Below are 16,471 nucleotides of genomic sequence, written 5' to 3'. Positions count from 1 at the left end.
AGCATACAAAGCATAAAAATAACACAGAAAGAGCCAAATACATGGATAAATTCTGATCAAATGCTGACTACTTAACAAAAATAATAGTAGGGCTTCCCTGGTGGTGCACTGGTTAAGAATCCGCCTGCCAATGCAGGGGACACAGGTTCGAGCCCTGGTCCAGGAAGATCCCACATGCTGCGGAGCAACTAAGCCCATGCACCATGGCTACTGAGCCTGCGCTCTAGAGCCGCAAGCCACAACTACCGAGCCTGTGTGCCACAACTACTGAAGCCTGTGCAGCTAGAGCCCATGCTGCACAACTAGAGAGGCCACTGCAATGAGAAGCCCGTGCATTGCAACGAAGAGTAGCCCCCACTCACCGCAACTAGAGAAAGCCTGCGCACAGCAATGAAGACCCAATGCAGCCAAAAATAAATAAATAAAATAAATTTATTTTTTAAAAAAATAATAATAATAGTAATATGTTGTGAGTTAGAAAGCAAAAATTTTTCTTTCTTTTCTCCTTTCAAGAAACTGAGCATGGACATGCCCACTACCCCTGCTTTGTCTCTGCAAGGAACAACACCATAGGAGAGATAGAAAAACAAATAAGAAGAAACCTGGATTCCCTATTTAGTGACTGTTTAGTCTGTATTTAGTGACTGTATGGTCTGGCCCACTTACCACAGGACTAGTATGTGAGAGAAAAATTGACTTCCAGTATCTTCAAATCATTGCATTTTTAGTTAGACTGTACCCAACTCTAAATTTAATATTTATGTACCAACCATTTAATTCTGATCACCCACTCCTAACTTACATAATACCATTTATTAGTATTTTCTCCTCTCTTTCTTTCTCCTCCTTCCTTCCTTCCTTCCTTGCCTTTCCTTTCTTATAAGAACACTTAACATGAGATCTATCTTCTTTAAGTGCACAGTACAGTATTGTTAACTATAGGCACATGTTGTACAACACTTCTCTAGAATTTATTCATCTTACACAACTGAAACTTTAAACTCACTGACTAGCAACTCTCCATTTCCTCTTCCCCCCCACCTCTGGTAACCACCATTCTACTTTGTACTTTGATGAATCTGACTATTTTAGATACCACTTATAAAAAGTGGAATCATGCAGCCCTTGTCCTTCAGTGACTGACTTATTTCACTTAGCATAATGCCCTCCACGTTTATCCATGTTGTAGCATATAGCAGAATTTCTTTCTTTTTTAAGGCTGAATAATATTCCATTATATGTATAAACCATTATATAATACAACTGTAAAATATTTTACAGAATGCCAGAAAATGTATGTACCTGGAAGCATAAACTTATTTTTAAAAAATAAATGGCAGGCCTACAAAGTGAAATAAACAAATATTCTACCATGATGAAAAATTTTCATGCAATTCTCTCAAGCATGCAAAAAATAAATAAGGATTCAGATAATTTTATCAATAATCAATAAGTTTGAACTAACAGACATATTTAGAACATTAGCACCAACAATGGTACAATACACATACTGCTCAAGCATATGTAGAAAATGAATATTTTAAAATTTCCAGTTGTAATTGTTAATTTTTAAGTTTCCTTTTATTTCTTTTCTTTATTCTGTCATTGTTTACTTCATATATTTTGAAATTATGCTATTAGGTATTTTTATATTTTACTGTTTAGTATTTTTATACTCTACAAATGTCCACTCCATAAAATATTCATCCCCTGAAAATACACTGTTTCAAATGGGTCAATAGTCATTTCAGATCAGCTGAGCCTTTAAGTGAATTAAGTAAGACTGAACTGAGTTTCTGTCATTCTTCTTGATCCTCAACAAACTCTTCATGACCACTCCATGATTCGTTCTGTGCCTGTGCTATATCTTATTTTCCCCCTTCTCTCAATCCTCCTCCCTGCTACAATAGTATAGCAGCTATAGAATTTATAACCTCACACTGGTGTCCAATCTCAGACTTCAGCATCTTGATTGAACCATTAGTCTCTAATTCATTCATCCATTTCAGCTGCAGTATCCCTTTCACAAGAGGTTAAAGAGTTCCATTTGGCTTAGATCAGGGCTTACACTGGTAAGCCCCCATCAATCAACAAAATGGAAATTTGTTTTTATTATTTATCTCATTACTTTTTTAACCTGAAGAATGTTAATTATGCTTAGAACACTTTATTAAAACATTGAACCTATATTTAAATGTTTTTTAAGATACATTAAAGGTCAAAATATTATTACAGAATTATGTGTATAACTGCTAGTGATATAAAATGATATATGAGACGATATTCTGGAAATTTTTGACAAATTGGCAAGACAAGTACATGCCACACCTCATTGTCTTGCCAAAGTTCTCACACTTGCTTCTATGGTCACACTTTAACTATTGAGGCAGACTAGCTAAGACATAAAACTCTAATAATAATTTACCCATTATAACTGGGATTGGTTTGAGGGCTAAAGGTAAGTCACGCAGGAAATATAGATTTGTTGATGAGATTTTAAAGAGATTCACTGATAAAAATAAGGAAGTCACTAGAACATCTACATTCACCAAAGATTCCCGAATTGTTATAATACAGCTATAGAGTCATCTCATTCTACAAGAATAGTTCCCTCTAAAACCATAGAAAGATTTTTTTTCCTTTGACAAATTCATTCAAGCTGAGAAACAGTTTGAATTAATAGAAAATGTACTCCTACTCCAGATCATGAGTAAATATGAAAAGGAAAGTGAGGAACAAATTGTATATGTAAAATTTCTTATTGACTTGGTTTAAAGCTTTGTAAATTTTTAAATTTATATTCACATTTTAACTAACATAATTAAATACTTTAAAATACATGTTCTTGGGCTTCCCCGGTGGCTAAGTGGTTAAGAATCTGCCTGCCAATGCAGGGGACACAGATTCGAGCCCTGGTCTGGGAAGATCCCACATGCCACAGAGCAACTAAGCCCATGTGCCACAACGATTGAGCCTGTGCTCTAGCGGCTGCAAGCCACAACTACTGAGCCCACGTGCCACAACTACTGAAGCCTGTGCACCTAGAGCCTGTGCTCCGCAACAAGAGAAGCCACTGCAATGAGAAGTCCGCGCACTGCAACGAAGAGTAGCCCCCCACTTGCCACAACTAGAGAAAGCCCACACGCAGCAACGAAGACCCAACACAGTCAAAAATAAATAAATAAAATAAACTTTTTAAAAATTATAAAAATAAAAAAAATAAAAGTACATGTTCCTGTTTTAAGATAATTTTATTTTTTTATTAGAGACATTTAAAATCATTTAAATATTATTTTACTTTCATTTCTGCCCATGAAGAATTAACTTAAACGAATTGCTGTCCCACCACAATCATTCAGAAACACACATAAAATATTTGAAACTATTTTCAGACATAACAGGCAACATAGGAAACCAATTCCTCAGTGAAGGGAAACAAACTAAACAGTCTCCATGACTGTCACTGGCTTACTGCCTGGAGGCATTCTCCAGGCTGCAATGCTGAGACAGGTAACTCAGCCCAGTAGGTCTTCCTGAGTTAAGAAAACATGGATCAGAGTTCAGGGAAGTTGAAGCAGCTAGAATTTTTAGGACAGAGTACTGAAGAGGAAGAAACTACACAGAGAAAGAGATCCAGAGACCCACAGAGAGGTCCCTTCTAGTCTTTGCCTAAGTACTGATCCATGCAAGTGTTGGGTGAAACTTCATGAGGCCTCAGAAAGAGCTACTGGAAATTAGGAGGCCCAACAATTCTCACAGCTAAAACAAGGTAGAGAAGAGCTGGCATCTCACCAGCCAGAGTAGAAAGACTTTATTATATGTTGGGCCTAAGGTAGAGTCCTGAGCAGGGTCTTCCCTTGCTATTGGTGCTCACTGTCCCTTGGATAAAGGTTCTCTGGAACTGTCATTATAAAGCTTAAAAAGAAAGCCTCAAAAGGATAGAACTGATCCCAAGTTATATGCAGTTATATGCCCGAACAAAGTCCAACACTCTTTAAAGGAATTCAACAATATCAAGCATTCAACAAGGTAAATGTCACTAACGATCAGCATCCAATGAAAAATTACTAGTCTACGGAGTCCTTCCATGTAGAAACGTGAGGCAATAGACATGGAGCCCCCACCCACCCCTGCCCTGCCCTAAGATATGTTAATAAATCATAAATAACTTTTAAAAAGTTACTAGGCTTATTTTAAAAGCAAGAAAATACAACCTTTATTCAGGAGAAAAATCAATCAATAGAAATAGACCCAGAAATGATAGAAATAATGGAATTAGCTGATAAAGCTCTTAAAACTGATTTTTAAAATCTTGTAAATAAGCACAAAGATGTCAAAATATGAAAAAAGCAATGAAATATCAGTTATTTGGAGTCTTGATTACTGTGATTACAGTACAACTTACTAAAAATGCCCATGATAGCCTTGTAAATTAGATATCGTTATTCAATCTATTCACATTCTCCTACAAAAACATCTCTTTGATTCCCCATTACCTTCAAAAGAAAACCGAAATTATAGGCCATTGTTTCCCAAAGAATGCTCTAGATCAGGAGTCAGCAAACCTTTTCTGTAAAGGACCAGATAGTAAGTATTTTGGGCTTTGCAAGCCATATAGCATCTGTTGTAACTATTCAACTCTGTTCTCATAGAGTGAAAGTAACCATAAACAATATGTAAACAAACGGGCAGGGCTAGATTTGGCCATCTGGCTATCACGTGTTGGCCCATGCCCAAGAGCTGTCTGATACAAAAGCTACTAGCCTCACATGGCTATTTCTATTGAAATTCAAATTACTTAAAATTAAAACTAAATTAAGTAAATTAAAACTTCATTTCCTCAATTGACATGTGGCAAATGTGGACAGCACAGATTTAGAACATTTCCATCATCACAGAAGAGTTCTGTTGGACAGTGCTGCTCTAGAAACTCCATGCATAAGAATTATTTGGTGTGCTTTGTAAAGGCAAATTTCTTCAGCTCTCTAGACACGTTGAACTACACTCTTTCTGTCTCTGAAGGTAAAATCCATATTTCTGTAGGATAAGTCATACGTGTACTAGACATGGAGAACTTCTGGGTTAAAGAATGAAGTCCTTAACATAGTCTCATTATAGCCTTAAGGTTTTAATTCTAACCACTTTTATGCCTTTTGATTATTCCTCTTGTATTCCGGCCTATTATTCTTACCCAATCGGCTATGTCACACATGACAATTGAACTGCATGAATTAGCATGAATGACTACAAGAATGAGACAAACAGAAGAAAGACTTATTACTCTGAAGAAACATGATCAGTGGCCTCTTTTAGAAAAGGAGAGAATTTTACATGCATTTTGTAAGTCAAATTACTTAATAAAAAAGAAATCTATCTCATGTTGAGCAAATATGGTAGACACTACTTTCTCCACTTAAGCTCTCTCCTTCCTTGGGTGTGTCTTTTAGGAAATGAAAAAATATCGCTGCATAATATAAATTTGAACAGTAGTATGTTCAGAGTGTGGGATCTACAGCCAGACTACTTGGATTCGAATCCCAGGTCTACCAATAATCCTGTGTGGACTTGAGCAAGTCACTCAACCTCTCTGTGCCTCAGTTTCCTCATTTATAAATGGTGAAAACTATTGTAACTACTACAGCCTATGAAGATGATATGAGTTAATATATGTAAGAAACTTAGAACAGTTTCTAACATATAATAAATGTCAAGTGTTAGCTATTACTATTTTCATTGTATCAGCACTAAGGTAAATTTTATAACACCAATAACATTAATTACCAAATGATCTTATTATAAATTGGACTCATTGGGCTCATTATAAACTGGACTCTTTTAACCTACATGTATGTCATGTATATTAGGAATAACACTATTGTGAGAGTTCCCCGTACAGGAAGTATACATCAACACAAATGTAAGCATATGTTGAAGCCTAAAGTATTATTGAAAATAGGTATCTTTTTTATGCATGCATTAAAGCCACTTCCTACTTTTATCATGCTCTTTATTTTTTTTTATTTTGCACAGTGTGAAAATACTCTAACGGAATTTTATTCGGCCTGAATCCATGTTTGCATTTATGTATCCACATCATTTTTGAACAGAAACTAAAGCAAAAGGAAAAGTGTAATATCTTGCAAGTAAACTTTGGGATACTTATCCTTTCTTCGTGTATCAGTTCTCTATTGCCATGACAATACTACATAACAAAAACCCACAAAACCTCAGGAGTATACAAAAATAACTATTTTCACTCATCACCCTTTTCATTGGCTGGGTATTATGCTCATCTGAGCTGTGCTGGGCAGAGCTCAACTATTGGTCAGTGGTCGGCTTTGGATTGAGTAGGCAGCTTTGCTGAACTCGGCTGGGCTCTCCCACATGTCTGGGGTCTCAGTGGGCCAACTAGGAGGACTCAACTCTATCCTATGTGTCTCAGTATCCATCAGGCTATCCCAAGCACTTTCTATGATGAAGGCAGAAGAGCAAGAGAGAGCAAGCTCAGTCAAACAAAGTTCTGTATTTTCTGTGTGTAGCATCCCATTGACCAAGACAAGTCATTTAGCCAAGCCCAGAGTCAGTGTAAGAGGAACCACAAAGATATAGGACAAACAACATGATAGAGGGATGCCATTAACTGGGGCCATGCAATCAGTTTAACACACTCTGTTTCATAAATTTTAGTACTTCCTTTTCTTGGACTAAACTCACTTGCATTGTCTCATAATCACTAGAGTTTTGTGGGGTTTTTTCCCCACTAAGGTTTTCAGTTTGACAAATGCTTCTTGAAATGCAATACACTTGTGTCACTGAGCTGCACTTATCTATTTTTAAATAATTTTAATTCTAGCATCTGCTAGTGACTGAGAGATTTCCGTTTTTCTACATTCTCACTCAATCCTGCATGAAATGGATTACCTCTGATTAAATGTACTGCTTTCTAATTCTTCAATTGTCTTGCCCTGAGAAAACCTGAGAGTATCATTGACAATCCAAAATAATCAAAGATTATATGATTTTCAGTAATTGTCCAAGTAATTAAAAGTCAATTTGGGGCTTCCCTGGTGGCGCAGTGGGTGAGAGTCCACCTGCCGATGCAGGGGACACGGGTTCGTGCCCCGGTCCGGGAAGATCCCACATGCCGCAGAGTGGCTGGGCCCGTGAGCCATGGCCGCTGAGCCTGTGCGTCCAGAGCCTGTGCTCCGCAACCGGAGGGGCCACGACAGGGAGAGCAAAAAAAAAAAAAAAAAAAAAGTCAATTTGGCATTATCCTAAGGTCTAAAAGTATTTTCTAATATAGTAGTGAGCTTGTCTGCCACCTTCATCTTTAAAACTATACTGTAACATCTCATTAGTTTATAATTCCTTGCAATGAAAGAATTATTCCATTTTTATTAGCTATTGCTATCAGATTATATACAAAGCTTTTGAGGTATGCTTTTGGCATAGATAGAAAAACTTTCCAAGGTTTCTTTTTTTTCTATTCTTCTAAGCAAATATCCATCAAATATCCATAATGATCAAATACTATTGATATATTAGAGACCCTAAAAACAAAAGTTAATCTAAGGCAAATCCTTATTCTATCTGCTGCACTCAGAGACTCTTTCTAAGATGAGTCTAAATGATGAATTAAGTAGAGAAAAGAGACAATATTGGACATGATATTTATCATATTTTCAAGCCTTTAATTATTGTCACAGCTGTATATGGGCAATTTTCTCTTCTTGGAAATTTCTACCCAAGCTCAACACATTCACTCACTCAAACCACAGGGTGAATGATGTGGCTGGGGAGATGCCCGTACAACACAGTTACCTGTGAATCAGAAGTTTCATTAGAGTGGCAACCTAAGTTCTATTCAATTCACTGCAATATGCTTCCATCATGCCTCTGTTTCTGCCCAGCACACATTGATATTATGCAAACAAAGATTTACTAACAAGTTTCTTTAAACTGGACGTGTACCCTCATATTCTCCCTAAAATTTCATCCTCTGTGTTCCTAATTCTTATTAGGTTATACATTTTACTTGAAAGGCCCCAACAGTCCTCTAAAGAAGTGTCTCTCAACCTTTAATGTGCATATCCATCACTTGGGGTTACATTTTACAAATGCAACTTCTGATTCAGTCAGTCTGGGACAAGACACGCAATTCTGCACTTCTACTACTCTCCCAGGTGATGCTGACTCTGAAGTACCATGAACCCCACTTTGAGTAGCAAGTTCTAGTCATAAGGGCTTTTATCCCCATGTGGAGGCATATACCGGGCTCCCAAGATAATTTGATCACTCTTTCCTCCCTCTCAAACCCTGAGTCATTTGAAGAGTCCTAATATGAGATCTATGAATTCTCTCCATTCTAAACCCTCAGTGTGCCTTTAATCTTCTTATAAAACATTTAGAATAATGCTTGACACATCTTCACTACTCCATAAACGTTAGTTGTTTTGTTAAGTGAAACCTGACCATTCCCTTAAAAGCACTGTTCTTAAGTAGAAACAATTTTATTTTCATAATCCATACACCTTGGTCACAAGAGATTTAGTAGTTGTTCTTTATGCTCCCCAGGGCCACTTCCAAACAATTTCTCTTTTTCTGTCCTCCATCAAAAACAAATGAACAAACAAACAAACAAAAAAAAAAAACAGCTCTTTGAAGCCTGCACCATCTGGCTCTACTACCTACTACCCCACCTTGAAGTTGCCATCAGCCAACATCTTGTGATGCCCCTAGCTCTCAACCACTATACCTGGTATCACTCTCAGTTGCTTCCACAACTATGTGGATGAACCAGATGATACTCTGACCTCAGTTTCTCACCTAAAACAAATATTATCCTTCACTCCTCTTCAGCCACCCATTCCACGAACAAACCTTAGATCTTTTCATCCCTGCCTTCAAGGCATCCATGTCAAACACCCACATTATGTCCACCATAAACAGTACTTCCACCTCACCTGCTCAAGGACCCTCTCACTACAATTCTTTGACCTTATTGCAACCTCCAGTTCATTGAAATGTTATATATATAAAATAAGTGTGCATATATATATATGTACACATATATACAGTGAAGTTTTACATATAATGAAATTATATACATTTATATAATGAAATTTTTTTGTACTCTTGCTTCAAGTAATTCCATTTATATCCACCTGCCTTCTAAGTAACACAAATAGTGATACAGAATCTGTCATAGTCCAAGAACAAATGTGACTTACCTGAGGTTGAAACTTGAGATCCATAGATGTGAACCCAATACGGTTTATAAATAATTGTACCTTTAATTATGTACTTTTTAAGGGAAAGTGCCCACAGATTCCAGCAGATTCACAAAATGGTCAGGAATAATAAATAGATTAAGAATTGATGACCCACACTATTTTTTCCTTGGGGGAAAGGAAGAATGAGTATGGCCTTGGGGGAAAACCTGGATGAACACGCCAGGCAGAAAAACCTATCTGTTCATAAGAGTGAAGGGATGAGATTCTCTTGAAAGCAGGTGTCTTCCTAAATTCCTTTCCAATCCTAAATTTCACAGTACACAGGCCCACTAAATTCAATCTCTGCTGCTATGCAAAGCCCTTACCTGAGTAAATACATGGGGCCTGAAGGAAATAAGAAACTGTAGCTTTCTTTGTTTTTTTCCATTTCTTATCACCTCCTTTATTGTAGACATAAATGGACGCAAATGAACTCTCTATGAAGATAGGGTACGCACGGCTTCTTTTTGAAACTTTGGCTTTTTTTTAAAAATAGGTCTTTATTGGAGTATAGTTGCTTCACAATACTGTGTTAGTTTCTGTTGTATACCAAAGGGAATTAGCCATATGCATACATACATCCCCATATCCCCTCCCTCTTGAGCCTCCCTCCCACCCTCCCTAGCCCACCCCTCTAAGTCATTGCAAAGCACCGAGAGCTGATCTCCCTGTGCTATGCTGCTGCTTCCCACTAACTATCTATTTTACATTCGGTAGTGTATGTATGTCGATGCTCCTCTCACTTCACCCCAGTTTCCCTCTCACACCCCATGTCCTCAAATACATTCTCTATGTCTACGTCTTTATTCCTGTCCTGCAACTAGGTTCATCAGTACCTTTTTTTTTTTTTTTTTTTAGATTCCATGTATATGCATTAGCATACGGTATTTGTTTTTCTCTTTCTGACTTACTTCACTCTGTATGACAGACTCTAGGTCCATCCTCCTCACTACAAATAACGCAATTTCATTTATTTTATGGCTGAGTAATATTCCATTGTATATATGTGCCACATCTTCTTTATCCATTCATCTGTCGATGGACATTTAGGTTGGTTCCATGTCCTGGCTATTATAAATAGTGCTGCAATGAACATTGTGGTACGTGTCTCTTTTTGAATTATGGCTTTCTCAGGGTATATGACCAGTAGTGGGATTACTGGGTCATATGGTAGTTCTATTTTTAGCTTTTTAAGGAAGCTCCATACTGTTTTCCATAGTGGTTGTATGAATTTACATTCCCACCAACAGTGCAGGAGGGTTCCCTTTTCACCACATCCTTTCCAGCATTTATTGTTTCTAGATTTTTTGATAATGGCCATTCTGACTGGTGTGAGGTGATACCTCATTGTAGTTTTGATTTGCATTTCTCTAATAATTAGTGATATTGAGCATCTTTTCATGTGTCTCTTGACCATCTGTATGTCTTCCTTGGTAAAATGTCTATTTAGGTCTTACACCCATTTTTGGTTTGTTTGTTTTTTTGATATTGAACTCCATGAGCTGTTTGTATATTTTGGAGATTAATCCTTTGTCCATTGTTTCATTTGCAAATACTTTTTCCCATTCTGAGGGTTGTCTTTTCGTCTTGTTTATGGTTTCTTTTGCTGTGCAAAAGCTTTTAAGTTTAATTGAGTCCCATTTGTTTATATTTGTTTTTATTTCCATTACTCTAGGAGGTGGATCAAAAAAGATCTTGCTGTGGTTTATGTCAAAGAGTGTTTTTCCTATGTTTTCCTCTAAGAGTTTTATAGTGTCCAGTCTTACATTTAGGTCTTTAATCCATTTTCAGTTTATTTTTATGTATGGTGTTAGGTAGTGTTCTAATTTCATTCTTTTACATGTAGCTGTCCAGTTTTCCCAGCACCACTTATTGAAGAGGCTGTCTTTTCTCCATTGTATGTTCTTGCCTCCTTTGTCATAAATGAGGTGACCAAATGTGCGTGGGATTATCTCTGGGCTTTCTATCCTATACCATTGATCTATATTTCTGTTTTTGTGCTGGTACCATACTGTCTTGATTACTGTAGCTTTGTGGTATAGTTTGAAGTCGGGGAGCCTGATTCCTCCAGCTCCATTTTTCTTTCTCAAGTTTGCTTTGGCTATTCAGGGTCTTTTGTGTATCCATATAAATTGTAAAAATTTTTGTTCTAATTCTGTGAAGAATGCCATTGGTAGTTTGACAGGGATTGCACTGAATCTGTAGATTGCTTTGGGTAGTACAGTCCTTTTCACAATATTGATTCTTCCAATCCAAGAACATGGTATATTTCTCCACCTGTTTATGTCATCTTTGATTTCATTCATCAGTGTTTTATAGTTTTCGAAGTACAGGTCTTTTGCTTTCTTAGGTAGGTTTATTCCTAGGTATTTTATTTTTTTTGTTGTGATGGTAAATGGGATTGTTTCCTTAATTTCTCTTTCTGATTTTTCGTTGTTGGTGTATAGGAATGCCAGAGATTTCTATGCATTAATTTTGTATCCCGCAACCTTACCAAATTTAATGACTAGTTCTAGTAGTTTTCTGGTGGCATCTTTAGGATTTTCTATGTATAGTATCATGTCATCTGCAAACAGTGACAGTTTTACTTCTTCTTTTCCAATTTGTATTCCTTTTATTTCTTTTTCTTCTCTGATTGCCATGGTTTACTTCTTTTTTTTCCAATTTGTATTCCTTTTATTTCTTTTTCGTCTGTGATTGCCATGGCTAGGGCTTCCGAAACTATGTCGAATAAGAGTGGCGAGAGTGGACATCCTTGTCTTGTTCCTGATCTTAGTGGAAATGCTTTCAATTTTCCACCATGGAGAATGATGTTTGCTGTGGGTTTGTCATATAAAGCCTATATTATGTTGAGGTAGGTTCCCTCTAAACTTCTGGAAAGTTTTTATCATAAATCGGTGTTGAATTTTGTCAAAAGCTTTTTCTGCATCTATTGTGATGATCATATGGTTTTTATACCTTAATTTGTTAATGTGGTGTATCACATTGATTGATTTGCATACATTGAAGAATCCTTGCATCCCTGGGATAAATCCCAACCTTTGGCTTCTTTTTAGAATGAAATGTATCTTATGGACACTGAGAATACATTAAGTACATAGAAAGCACAACACAATTTCATAAAAATGCAGACACATGTATAATTTATAAATCATCAACTCTGAGTCATGATTCAAAATTCTAATGATCTTATGAGCATATGTCTTGGAGAAGATCTCTGATGATACAAACTAGAGGAATTATAGCCCTGTTTTTGGTTTGTCTTGACATAATAATTCTACTACTATGAAAATTTAAGTTCCATATTGACTGTCCATGAAATGTTTGACAGCCACTGACAGGAGTCTCTTGAAATCACTTCCAAATGAAAACACTTTTCTTTACAGGTAAAACAATGTCCAATATTTGCTTGTCTTCAACGGACTTTTGCTTGTTTGTTTCCCCTTATAAAGAACATGTGTTATTGATTAAAAAGCACATATCTATTTAAATAACTCTAGCCAAACCATGCAAGACTTCATTTCATATCTAAGAGGAGTTCAACCTGAAATACTAAGAGGAAATTGTTCCTTTAAAGAGAGAGATTGGAGAAGGCGGAAGATGGCGGAAGAGGAGAAGGCGGAAGATGGCGGAAGAGTAAGACGCGGAGATCACCTTCCTCCCCACAGATACACCAGAAATACATCTACACGTGGAACAACTCCTACAGAACACCTACTGAAGGCTGGCAGAAGACCTCAGACCTCCCAAAAGGCAACAAACTCCCCACGTACCTGGGTAGGGCAAAAGAAAAAACAGAGACAAAAGAATAGGGACGGCACCTGCACCAGCGGGAGGGAGCTGTGAAGGAGGAAAAGTTTCCACACTCTAGGAAGCCCCTTCGCGGGCGGAGACTGCGGGAGGCGGAGCGGGGAGCTTCGAAGCTGCGGAGGAGTGCACAGCAACGGGTGCGGAGGGCAAAGCGGGGAGATTCCCGCACAGAGGATCGGTGCCGACCGGCACTCACCAGCCCGAGAGGCTTGTCTGCTCACCCGCCGGGGCGGGCGGGGCTGCGAGCTGAGGCCGGAGCGCAGGGAGTGGACTGGGGTTGGCGGCTTGAACATAGCCTGAAGGGGTTAGTGCACCACAGCTAGCCGGGAGGGAGTCCGGGGAAAAGCCTGCACCTGCAGAAGAGGCAGGAGACTTTTCCTTCCCTCTTTGTTTCCTGGGGCGTGAGGAGAGGGGTTTAAGAACGCTGCTTAAAGGAACTCCAGAGACGGGCGCGAGCCGCAGCTAAAAGCGCGAACCCCAGAGACGGGCGCGAGCCGCAGCTGAAAGCGCGGACCCCAGAGACGGGCGCGAGCCGCGGCGGAAAGCGCGGAATCCAGAGACGGGCGCGAGCTGCGGCTGAAAGCGCGGAATCCAGAGACGGGCGCGAGCCGCGGCTGAAAGCGCGGAATCCAGAGACGGGCGCGAGCCGCGGCTAAAAGCGCGGACCCCAGAGGCGGGCGGGAGACGTTAAGAATGCTGCTGCCGCCACCGAGGGGCCTGTGTGCGAGCACAGGTCACTCTCCACACCCCTCTTCCGCGGAGCCTGTGCAGCCCGCCACTGCCGGGTTCCCGGGATCCAGGGACAACTTCCCCGGCAGAGCGCACAGCGCGCCTCAGGCTGGTGCAAAGTCACGCCGGCCTTTGTCACCGCAGGCCCGCCCCGCACTCTGTGCCCCTCCGTCCCCGCCGGCCTGAGGGCGCCAGAGCCCCCAATCAGCGGCTCTTTTAACCCCATCCTGTCTGAGCAAAAATCAGACGCCCTCCAGCGATCTACACGCAGTGGCAGGGCCAAATCCAAAGCTTAGCCCTGGGAGCTGTGAGAACAAAGAAGAGAAAGGGAAATCTCTCCCAGCAGCCTCAGAAGCAGCGGATTAAAGCTCCACAATCAACTTGATGTACCCTGCATCTGTGGAATACCTGAATAGACAACCAATCATCCCAAATTAAGGAAGTGGACTTTAGGAGCAAGATCTATGATTTTTTCCCCTTTCCTCTTTTTGTGCATGTGTATGTGTATGCTTCTGTGTGAGATCTTGTCTGTATAGTCTTGCTTCCACCATTTGTCCTAGGGTTCTATGCGTCCATGTTTTTTTTTAATTTTTTTTCTTAATAATTAATTTTAATAACCTTATTATACTTTACCTTCGTTCTTTCTTTCTTTCTTTCCGTCCTTCCTTCCCTCCTTTAGACAACGAATCATCCCAAATTGAGGAGGTGGTCTCTGACAGCAAGATTTAGGATTTTTCCCCATTTACCTCTTTTAGTGAGGGTGTATGTGTATGCTTCTGTGTAAGATTTTGTCTGTATAGCTTTGCTTCCAACATTTGTCCTAAGGTTCTTTCCGTCCCTTTTTTTTTTTTTCTAAATAAGAATTTTTTAATTCAATAACTTTATTATACTTTATTTTATTTTTACTGTATCTTCTTTCTTTCTGTCTTTTTTCCTTCTTTCCCTCCTTCCTTCCTTCCTCCCTCCCTCCCTCCCTCCTTTCTTTCCTTCTTGCCTTCTTTCCTTCTTTGCTTCTTTCTTTCTTCCTTCCTTCCTTCCTACCCTCCTTTCCTTCTTTCTTTCCTCATACTTCTACTAATTCCCTCTACTTTTTCTCCCTTTTATCCTGAGCCTGTGGATGAAAAGCTTTTGGTGCTCCAGCCAGGAGGCAGGGCTCTGCCTCTGAGGTAGGACAGCCAACTTCAGGACACTGATCAACAAGAGACCTCCCAGCTCCACATAATATCAAACGGCGAAAATCTCCCAGAGACCTCCATCTTAACACCAGCACCCAGCTTCACTCAACGACCAGCAAGCCACAGTGCTGGAAAACCTATGCCAAACAACTACCAAAACAGGAACACAACCCCACCCATTAGCAGAGAGGCTGCCTACAATCATAATAAGGCCACAGACACCCCCAAACACACCACCAGACGTGAACCTGCCCACTAGAGAGACAAGATCCAGCCTCATCCACCACAACACAGGCACTAGTCCCCTCCACCAGGAAGCCTACACAACCCACTGAACCAACCTTAGCCACTGGAGACAGACATCAAAAACAGGAGGAAGTACAAACCTGCAGCCTGCAAAAGGAGACCCCAAACACAGTAAGATAAGCAAAATGAGAAGACAGAAAAACACACAGCAGATAAAGGAGCAAGATAAAAATGCACCAGACCTAACAAATGAAGAGGAAATAGGCAGTCTACCTGAAAGAGAATTCAGAATAATGATAGTAAGGTTGATCCGAAATCTTGGAGATAGAATGGACAATAGATTGGACAAAATGCAAGAATCAGTTAACAAGGACCTAGAAGAACTAAAGATGAAACAAGCAACGATGAACAACACAATAAATGAAATGAAAAGTACTCTAGATGGGATCAATAGCAGAATAACTGAGGCAGAAGAACGGATAAGTGACCTGGAAGATAAAATAGTGGAAATAACTACTGCAGAGCAGAATAAAGAAAAAAGAATGAAAAGAACTGAGGACAGTCTCAGAGACCTCTGGGACAACATTAAACACACCAACATTCGAATTATAGGGGTTCCAGAAGAAGAAGAAAAAAAGAAAGGGACTGAGAAAATATTTGAAGAGATTATAGTTGAAAACTTCCCTAATATGGGAAAGGAAATAGTTAATCAAGTCCAGGAAGCACAGAGAGTCCCATACAAGATAAATACAAGGAGAAATACGCCAAGACACATATTAATCAAACTGTCAAAAATTAAATACAAAGAAAGCATATTAAAAGCAGCAAGGGAAAAACAACAAATAACACATAAGGGAATCCCCATAAGGTTAACAGCTGATCTCTCAGCAGAAACCCTACAAGCCAGAAGGGAGTGGCAGGACATACTGAAAGTGATGAAGCAGAAAAACATGCAGCCAAGACTGCTCTACCCAGCAAGGATCTCATTCAGATTTGATGGAGAAATTAAAACCTTTACAGATAAGCAAAAGCTGAGAGAGTTCAGCACCACCAAACCAGCTTTACAACAAATGCTAAAGGATCTTCTCTAGGCAAGAAACACAAGAGAAGGAAAAGACCTATAATAACGAACCCAAAACAATTTAGAAAATGGGAATAGGAACATACATATCGATAATTACCTTAAATGTAAATGGACTAAATGCTCCCACCAAAAGACACAGATTAGCTGAATGGATA

The sequence above is a fragment of the Delphinus delphis genome, chromosome 6 (genome assembly GCF_949987515.2).
Source record: "Delphinus delphis chromosome 6, mDelDel1.2, whole genome shotgun sequence".
NCBI lineage: Eukaryota > Metazoa > Chordata > Mammalia > Artiodactyla > Delphinidae > Delphinus > Delphinus delphis.
The sequence above is the reverse complement of the archived record's forward strand: the minus strand, read 5'-3'. Positions refer to the sequence as shown.